The sequence below is a fragment of the Schistocerca serialis genome, chromosome 1 (assembly GCF_023864345.2).
Source record: "Schistocerca serialis cubense isolate TAMUIC-IGC-003099 chromosome 1, iqSchSeri2.2, whole genome shotgun sequence".
Taxonomy (NCBI): domain Eukaryota; kingdom Metazoa; phylum Arthropoda; class Insecta; order Orthoptera; family Acrididae; genus Schistocerca; species Schistocerca serialis.
Window position 1 is genome coordinate 325,116,852 of NC_064638.1, and position 10,760 is coordinate 325,127,611.

General features: G+C 44.7%; 1 pseudogene; it reads right to left on the reverse strand.

The window, feature by feature from the left end:
- Positions 1-2,100: 2,100 nt before the first annotated feature.
- LOC126426784 (5S ribosomal RNA) lies at positions 2,101-2,218 on the reverse strand (annotated as a pseudogene).
- Positions 2,219-10,760: the final 8,542 nt, after the last annotated feature.

A 10,760-nucleotide genomic window follows, 5' to 3' on the forward strand; every position in this document is an offset into this window, starting at 1 on the left:
CGGCGTATTAAAGTTATTAGGTTGTTGGCACTACGACAGACACCGACGACAGCGCCTTCTAGTCGGTGCTGTGCAGCTCTACGAGCTCCTCTCAAGATTCCGCCCGTTTCATCAAGAGCAGGCGGCCTGGAAACATCGATTGAACCTCAGCTTGCTATTGAGACTTGTAACGCCGGAAATGCGTGTCCTCCTATTTCCATCTATTGTACTATAAATTTTTTCCTTATTTTGTTACCTGAAGATATGATATTTCGGTGCCTTTATATATTGTAATTGTTTTACTATTTGTATATCTATATATTTATGCATTTATGTCGATGTATAATTGGTTTGTTTTGTAAATATTATTTGCATTTTTACGCTGGGTCTGGCCTAGGGAAAACTGTGCTATCGAACGATTACATCGATAGGTCGTGTGAAGAACCAAAGTGTGTAGGATCTTTGGTAGTGTGAACTATGCCGCATGGAGCGCGGGCAGAGCGGAGAGTCTGGCTGGAGTAGAGCGGTGGAGCAGGTATCAATATACCGTAGTTTTGTATGTGTATGACGCTCCCGCGAGTTGCCGCGCTTTCGGGATTTGGGCGCATGTAATTGCGCTCGACTTGCTATGATACTTTCTGACACGGTGTCGCGGACGGGAAGCATTAGCTGGCGCACATCAAGAGCCCGTTTCGCCTGGTGACCGTGTCGAGAAGGCGCGCCAACATCCAGCTTCTGCAACAGCGACGGCCGACAATGAGTGACTGTCGCCACCTCCCCGATCGACGACTGCAAACCTTCAATCAACCAACAAGGAAGACTAAAAGCACGTAAAGTTTTAGAACTGTATGGCAGACCTCAGTCTTTAAAATTGTTCCATTTGCCTCTTTAAATTACAGCAACGTAGCATGAACCTTTGTCGCTCATTGTCCCAATTGCATTACCAAGCAGGGTCCCTACCTTTTCCGGAATGAACCAGAGTGTCGCTGAAATTCAAATGCCAGCGTTAAAGTAATATCATTCGATTTCACTGCTTTAATTTCAAAGTTCAGTTAAGGTATTCATGGCTGGCTACAATATTTAGATTACACAAGCACAAGTTAAGAGTGCGAGTTTTGATACCATATTTTAGCTTACCTGTGACTGCAGCTCAGCTTGGTACGTACTAAATTTTACTATTGTTAATTGTTCAGAATCATTTAATTCAAGTTCAAAGTTAAATCTCGTATTTCTAAATTACGTAGATTCAAGTAGCTTTTGAAATGATTGTTGAGGTAGCCCAAGACTAACCTTATTTTATTGAATTTCGTAGTGCTTCAGGAACAAAGTTCAGCATTTATTTCAGTCACTAAATTAACTTTCAATTTTCCGGTTTTATTAATTCTTCTGCTAAATTAAGTCAGAGTGTAGCGAAATTTATTACTTCTGACAAACATTCAGTTTTCACACAACACGTGTCAACCTTCAGTTGCCACGCTTTTAGTGCTAATTATATGTGAATTAATCTTTCATTTTCAGTTATTACAGTAATTGTCCATAGGACTGGCGACCGTAATTTTCCCCAAATCTCAAATATCTAATTACCGCCAATTAATTGTTAACGTAATGACCGCACATTTACTTTCTTTATTAATTTTACCCTTTTCCTCAAAATTAATATCCACCAATTTCATTTGCATTTTTCCTTTCATTTAGATGTAACCCTTTCCTGCCTCTTTACCGACAAATTAGCTTCGGTGACGATTGCTTTTCCCAAATTTCCATTAGGCGCACGCGGTTTAATTTTTGACCGTCATTAAGGTCGATAAGTGAGGGGGAGGTTACAGACTATGTACTACTTACGACGGGAATACGGCTTTGCACCTACGGGCTCTTCAGTTGTAAAGTTACGTATGTCATTGACTAATAATTAATTGTAAAGCACTCCGTCTTCAGGCCACGAGTGGCCTACCGGAACCACCCGACCGCCGCGTCATCCTCAGTGGAGGATGCGGACAGGAGGGGCGTGGAGTCAGCACACCGCTCTCCCGGTCGTTATGATGGTATTTTTGACCGAAGCCGCTAATATTCGGTCGAGTAGCTCCTCAATTGGCATCACGAGGCTGAGTGCACCCCGAAAAATGGCAACAGCGCTTGGCTTCCTGGATGGTCACCCATCCAAGTGCCGACCACGCCCGACAGCGCTTAACTTCGGTGATCTCACGGGAACCGGTGTCTCCACTGCGGCAAGACCGTTGCCCCAATAATTAAATGTACTTTCATGTAAAAAGCTGTACCAAGAATCTTACCTCACCTGCTCCCTCTCACTTCCTACATTCGGCCAACCTTTCAGATTTCAGCAGCAGACCCACGCGCCTTCTTCCAGACGGGATACAAAACAGTGTGTGTTCGTTTTAAGTAGAAACAGAGTATGCCAACTCCATGTTAGTTTTCTGTCAAAGTACGCACCGGGCAGTTTAACGTGCAACTGTGTGAGGAATTTGTACTGGCCACGCTGTATTCAGTCGGCAGAGGATTATGCCTTGCCGTCGTGAATATCAGCATTACAGACTTTTTGAACGTTAGAGTAAGTCCACTTCCCAAGTCCTCTTTGCCAAGCATTTCACACACATAGTTTATCCTTAACTTTGTCACCCAAAATCAACGGATCATAACCAAAGCCAAGGTAGGGCGACGGTCTTCTGGGACTCTGAAGGGTTTATTCTGTTTGGTGTTCTCACTCATTGATCTAACCTCAGGGAAGTGAAGAAGCGACTTCAGCGTGTTTGTCGCCACAAAAATGCAAACGAACTCTTCCTTCTCCATGACAGTGGAAGACCTCACACAAATATGCTCACAAAATTTCACTGGACTGTTCTTCCTCATTCAGTCTATAGCCAAGATGCCGCATATTTCGACTTCCATCTGTTCGGTCCAATGAAGGATGCACTGTGCAGGAAGCAGTACGTGGCTGAGGAGAAGGCTGTTGATACAGCAAGATTCAAATGGTTCAAATGGCTCTGAGTGTTGTGGCGTAACAAGACAGCTACGCCACACTGAAGTAGCCGAAATGCACGCGTTAATCTCACGTAGCTAGTGAGAGGTCTGAAACAGGATACGTAATGAATGATAGCAAGAAAAGTACGTAGCTGCTATAATACTTAACTTTTAATCCATCGTTTGTATACAGCATTCCTTGATGATACAAGTGAGACTCTATCTTAAAATGGTTAATGGCGCCTTGCTAGGTCGTAGCCATTGATTTAGCTGAAGGCTATTCTAACTGTCTCTCGGCAAATGAGAGAAAGGCTTCGTCAGTGTAGTCGCTAGCAAAGTCGTCGTACAACTGGGGCGAGTGCTCGTCCGTATCTCGAGACCTGCCTTGTGGTGGCGCTCGGTCTGCGATCACAGTGGCGACACGCGGGTCCGACATGTACTAAATGGACCGCGGCCGATTTAAGCTACCACCTAGCAAGTGTGGTGTCTGGCGGTGACACCACACTGAGCACTATGGGACTTAACTTCTGAGGTCATCAGTCCCCTAGAACTTAGAACTACTTAAACCTAACTAACCTAAGGACATCAAACACATACATGCCCGAAGCAGGATTTGAACCTGCGACCGTAGCGGTAACGCGGTTCCAGACTGTAGCGCCTAGAACCGCTCGGCCACACCGGCCGGCGATGCAGCAAGATGTTGGCTCCGACGTCGACCAATAGAGTGGTGAGATGCGGGCACACACACCCTTCCAGTAAGGTCGTCGCACTGAACGGAGTTTATGTTGAAAAATAGGGTTTTGTAATCAAAATAGTGACGAATAATACGGTGTTTGGGATCCTAAATAAAACCATCCTGATTTCAGAAAAAATTGTGGTGCATTACTTATTGAACAGCCTTCGTAAAATGAGACCGATGGAAAAAAGAAACCAAAGAGATTATTATTGCTTAAGCAGCGTTGTCAAATCGCCCTGGAATGTTGGCGGGCAGTATCATTCTGTTGCAGGGCAATGTTGCCAAGGTTGTTTCTACTATACTGCAGATGTTTCTCTGGAAAGCCCTTACACATGCCCAAACAGTTCCGATCTCTCCCCACGCGATTTACATATTTTTGTAACCCTGAAGAGAGAATTCGTGGCGCCGATTTACTCTTGACAAAGTGGTGCACGTCAGGTATAATCATAGCTGCGTCAGCAACCGCAAACATTTCCGAAGAAGGCAATGGCCGTTTTGTCTCACACTGGGATAAATTTATTAACATTCGTGGCAATTACCTTTGAAATAATAAGCAGTTTACTTGCTTCTTTTTCTCCTGTCTAATTTTCATTTGACTGACGCTTATACACTACTGACCATTAAAATTGCTACACCAAGAAGAAATGCAGATGATAAACGGGTATTCATTGGACAAATATATTATACTACAACTGACATGTGATTACATTTTCACGCAATTTGGGTGCATAGATCCTGAGAAATTAGTACCCAGAACAACCACCTCTCGCAGTAATAACGGCCTTGACACTCCTGGGCATTGAGTCAAACAGAGCTTGAATGGCGTGTACAGGTATAGCTACCCATGCAGCTTCAACATGATACCACAGATCATCAAGAGTAGTGACTGGCGTATTCTGACGAGCCAGTTGCTCGGCCACCATTGACAAGACGTTTTCAATTGGTAATAGATCTGGAGAATGTGCTGGCCAGGGCAGCAGTCGAACATTTTCAGTATCCAGATAGGCCCGTACAGGACCTGCAACATGTGGTCGTGCATTATCCTGCTGAAATGTAGGGTTTCGCAGGGATCGAATGAAGGGTAGAGCCACGGGTCGTAACACATCTGTAATGTGACGTCCACTGTTCAAAGTCCCATCAATGCGAACAAGAGGTGACCGAGACGTGTAACCAATGGCACCCCATACCATCACGCCGGGTGATACGCCAGTATGACGATGACGAATACACGCTTCCAATGTGCGTTCACCGCGATGTCGCCAAACACGGATGCGACCATCATGGTGCTGTAAACAGAAACTGGATTCATCCGAAAAAATGACGTTTTGGCATTCGTGCCCCCAGGTTCGTCGTTGAGTACACCATCGCAGGCTCTCCCGTCTGTGATGCAGCGTCAAGGGTAACCGCAGCCATGGTCTCCGAGCTGATAGTCCATGCTGCTGCAAAAGTCGTCGAACTGTTCGTGCAGATGGTTGTTGTCTTGCAAACGTCCCCATCTGTTGACTCAGGGATCGAGACGTGGCTGCACGATCCGTTACAGCCACGCGGATAAGATGCCTTTCATCTCGACTGCTAGTGATGCGAGGCCGTTGGGATCCAGCACGGCATTCCGTACTACCCTCCTGAACCCACCGATTCCATATTCTGCTATCAGTCATTGGATCTCGACCAACGCGAGCAGCAATGTCGCGATACGATAAACCGCAATCGCGACAGGCTACAATACGACCTTTATCAAAGTCTGAAACATGATGGTACGCATTTCTCCTCCTTACACGAGGCATCACAACAACGTTTCACCAGGCAACGCCGGTCAACTACTAATAGTGTATGAGAAATCAGTTGGAAACTTTCCTCATGTCAGCACGTTGTATCTGTCGCCACCGGTGGCAACCTTGTGTGAATGCTCTGAAAAGCTAATCATTTGCATATCGCAGCATCTTCTTCCTGCCGGTTAAATTTCGCATCTGCAGCACGTGATCTTTGTGGTGTAGCTATTTTAATGGCCAGTAGTGTACATACATCGCACTTATATTGATGGACTTTGGTGTTGAGGCCAAATTTAGTCTCTAGAAGCGGGACACACAGGGCGTACAGTAAGGGACTTAATATTGCACGCTGTGGAAGGCCAACTGTCGCTATGCGAGGAACATGTAACGTTTTATCTTGGACTATTGCATATAAGCTGAGTAAACCATATATAATTCGGAAAATTTCTTTCGGGGTATGTACCAGTCTCAATATTTTAATTATTTCACATATCGTGACATTAAAAGCTCTCTAAAAATCTGTGTATAGCCGTCGAGTAATCCTTGATTAGGAACGGCTTCTCCCGCATTTCCTGCGTGAGAGGAACTATAATAATTTCATAACACACTTCCCCACAGATTGATAGTGAATGAAACAGCAATAAACTGATGGTATCGAATCTTGCTGCCTTTCCTTTCTTTTGCCTGCAGCTACTAAGACATTTAATACAAATGCCAAAAATTTAAAGAAATCGAAGTTATATGAACCAAGAATTGCGTCATATGCACGATAAACAAGGGAACGCCAGATCGTTTTCGCAGGTGACGCAGTTAGCTATAACGAAGAACCATCTGAAAAGTGTTGCACAAACATTCAGTCAAATTTTGATAAACTTTAAAAGTGGTGAAAAGCGTTGCATCTTGTTTTAAATGTTCAGAAATGTTAGATTGTGCACTGCACAAAATAAAACAGAAAATCCCAGTATTCTGTGAATCCAAAATCAATGAATCACACCTGGAAACAATCAACTTCGTATGGAAGTACCCGTGTGTAACGATTTGTAGGACAGGTTCATTGGCAGGATGGCAGGAAAATGTAATTGGTCTACAAAGGAGATTGCTTACAAAACATATGTACGACTCATTCTAGAATATTGCTTAAATGTGCTGGACCCATACCAAATAGGACTAAAGGGGATAATGAACCGATTCAAAGAAGGGCAGCACGACTGGTCACAGGCTTTCTTGGATTTTTAGAGAGAGTGTCACGGAAATACTGAAAAACTAGACATGGTTGACACCTAAAGGTAGTCGCCAACTGTCCCTCGGAAGCCTACTTACAAAGTTTCGAGAGCCAGTAGTAAGTGGAGAATCTGGAGATCTACTTCAGCTCTCTATGTATCACTCCTGCAGGGATTGCTAAGACAAGATTAGGGCAGCTACAGCGTCCACAGAGGCATTTAAAGCTGTTATTCTTTCTGCGAACCATAGGGGAATGGGTCGGGAAGGAGCCATAATAATTGGACGAAGACTAAGTACCCTCTGTCAGGCACTTCACAGAGGTTTCCAGGATACGGTTGTAGTGTAGATCGATCTGTTACGTTCGTTAAGTACTTTTACAACACAAAGTTGTATTTCATATTCTAGTTCATATCCAGCACATTGCTGCTGCACTACAAAGCACGACGTACATAACTTAACTACGCTGAAATAAGAAATCTATTTGACAAACAAGACTCAAGGGAATATGGGAGAAAAGTTATTTCTATAGTCCCTCATGTTAGTTGAACAGCAACATTGGCACCGTCCACTGTACTGATTTTATGCAGATGACTACGAAGCGTCCACAGTGAGTACAATTTTTAAATCCAAAGGAAATTTTCGCCGTCATAAAGTGAGCCAACGTTTGAGTGTGGACGACAGGAACAAGAAGATACAACATGTGCAAGCCCTACACCGGTGTGTTAGCACGTGCGATGTATGGAATGTTAGAAGCCAATACACGATCTCTGTTTCGATATCTTCTCAATGCGAGGCTAGCGAGTCGAGGATTAAGTGCTCGTATCCTTATGAAGAGTAATAAAATTTTCGTCGATAAGCGTCGCAGTGAAACCAGCCCTGTAGGCCTCTTTTTTGAGAGCTGTTCTAGCGATATTGACGACGTTATCGGGGAACAGAGTTACGGAGGGCTCCCTTATGAAATATGGCGCCGTTCTCACGGCGCAACATATTTACATTTCTCGACGGGCAGGCGACGCCGCCCAGATTTTAGTACCCGATAACTGCCCGGCTCAGCCGTCTGGAGCCGGAAGTGCCCGTCGGCAGGAATTTTATGGCATTTCCTCGCTCTGTTACATGCGGCGGCGACAAAGTGTCCCAATGTGGAGCGTCTCGTAGAACACGGCCAGAAGCAAATACTGAAGTACCATTTTTCTTCTGCTTATTGCCTGTGCTGTTCCCTGAATTTCTGTTCCGTACTAATAAGCCATTTACAGATTTTTAACACAATAACCTTACATCTTTCGGAAACGAGAAAGCACCGTATTTTGCATGTAATAAAAAATATAGCAAAAATGCGGTTAATCTCAGTCGATCGTTAACGATTGAAATGCCCCTCAACTAGAAGCCTACTGTGAAGGACGATGTCTATTAATTACACTACTGGCCATTAAAATTGCTACACCACGAAGATCACGTGGTACAGACGCGAAATTTAACCGACAAGAAGAACATGCTGTGATATGCAAATGATTACCTTTTCAGAGCATTCACACACGGTTGGCGCCGGTGGCGACACCTACAACGTGCTGACATGAGGAAAGTTTCCAACCGATTTCTCATACACAAACAGCAGTTGACCATCGTTGCATGGTGAAACGTTGTTGTGATGCCTCGTGTAAGGAGGAGAAATGCGTACCACCACGTTTCCGACTTTGATAATGGTCGGATTGTAGCCTATCGCGATTGCGGTTTATAGTATCGCGACATTGCTGCTCACGTTGGTCGAGATTCAATGACTGTCAGCAGAATATGGAATCGGTGGGTTAAGGAGGGTAATATGGAACGCCGTACTGGATCCCAACGGCCACGTATCACTAGCAGTCGAGATGACCGGCATCTTATCCGCATGGCTGTACGGGTCGTGCAACCACGTCTCGAACCTGAGTCAACAGATGGGGACAAAAAAATTGTTCAAATGGCTCTGAGCAATATGGGACTCAACATCTGAGGTCATCAGTCCCCTAGAGCATAGAACTACTTAAACCTAACTAACCTAAGGACACCACACACATCCATGCCCGAGGCAGGATTCGAACCTGCGACTGTAGCAGTCACGCGGTTCCGGACTGAAGCGCCTAGAACCGCTCGGCCACCGCGGCCGGCTAGATGGGGACATTTGCAAGACAACAACCATCTGCACGAACAGTTCGACGACGTTTGCAGCAGCATGGACCATCAGCTCGGAGACCATGGCTGCGGTTACCCTTGACGCTGCATCACAGACAGGAGCGCCTGCGATGGTGTATTCAACGACGAACCTGGGTGCACGAATGCCAGAACGTCATTTTTTCGGATGAATCCAGGTTCTGTTCACAGCATCATGATGGTCGCATCCGTGTTTGGCGACATCGCGGTGAACGCACATTGGAAGCGTGTACTCGTCATCGTCATACTGGCGTATCACCCGGCATGATGGTATGGGGTGCCATTGGATACACGTATCGGTCACCTCTTGTTCGCACTGACGGCACTTTGAACAGTGGACGTTACATTTCAGATGTGTTACTACCCGTGGTTCTACCCTTGATTCAGTCCGTGCGAAACCCTACATTTCAGCAGGATAATGCACGACCGCATGTTGCAGGTCCTGTATGGGCCTATCTGGATACTGAAAATGTTCGACTGCTGCCCTGGCCAGCACATTCTCCAGATCTCTTACCAATTGAAAACGTCTGGTCAATGGTGGCCAAGTAACTGGCTCGACGGAATACGCCCGTCACTACTCTTGATGAACTGTGGTATCATGTTTAAGCTGCATGGGCAGCTGTACCTGTACACGCCATCAAGGCTCTGTTTGACTCAATGCCCAGGCGTATCAAGGACGTTATTACGGCCAGAGGCGGTTGTTCTGGGTACTGATTTCTCAGGATCTATGCACCTAAATTGCGTGAAAATGTAATCACATGTCAGTTCTAGTATAATATATTTGTCCAATGAATACCCGTTTATCATCTGCATTTCTTCATGGTGTAGCAATTTTAATGGCCAGTAGTGTATTATCATGTTATCATGTTACTTGTATTTCGATTTTTTATATCTAGTGACCTCGCAAAATAAACAAAGTTATTTCTTTTCCTCTATTCTTCAGTTCTTTCTTTCCTTTGCAACAATCCTTCGTCCTCTGATATTTTCCACTCGTTTCACCCGGCTGACCGTCTTTCTGTTACAGAACCTCGGAATCCTGCCACTCTTTTGTGGTACGTCTGCTGCGATATCTTCCTTTATTTGACGCTCTGACTACTTGAGTTCGTCTGGGGACCTTCTTGCCATGGTTCTACATCTACATCTACATCTACGTGGATGCTCTGCAAATCACATTCAAATGCCTGGCAGAGGGTTCATCGAACCACCTTCACAATTCTCTATTACTCCAATCTCGTATAGCGCGCGGAAAGAATGAACACCTATATCTTTCCGTACGAGCTCTGATTTCCCTTATTTTATCGTGGTGATCGTTCATCCCTATGTAGGTCGGTGTCCACAAAATATTTTCGCATTCGGAGGAGAAAGTTGGTTATTGGAATTTCGTGAGATGATTTCGTCACAACGAGAAACACCTTTCTTTTAATGATTTGCAGCCCAAATTTTGTATCGTTTCTGTGACACTCTCTCCCATATTTCGCGATAATACAAAACGTGCTGCCTTTCTTTGAACTTTTTCGATGTACTCCGTCAGTCTTACCTGGTAAGGATCCCCCACCGCGCAGCAGTATTCTAAAAGAGGACGGACAAGCGTAGTGTAGGCAGTCTCCTTAGTAGGTCTGTTACATTTTCAAGTGTCCTGCCAATAAAACGCAGCCTTTGGTTAGCCTTCCCCACAACATTTTCTATGTGTTCTTTCCAGTTTAAGTTGTTCGTAATTGTAATTCCAATGTATTTAGTTAAATTTACGGCTCTTAGATTAGCCTGATTTATCATGTAACCGAAGTTTGAGTTCCTTTTAGCACTCAATCGGATGACCTCACACTTTTCGTTATTTGGGGTCAACTGCCACTTTTCGGACCGTTAAGATATCTTTTCTAAATCGTTTTGCAGTTTGT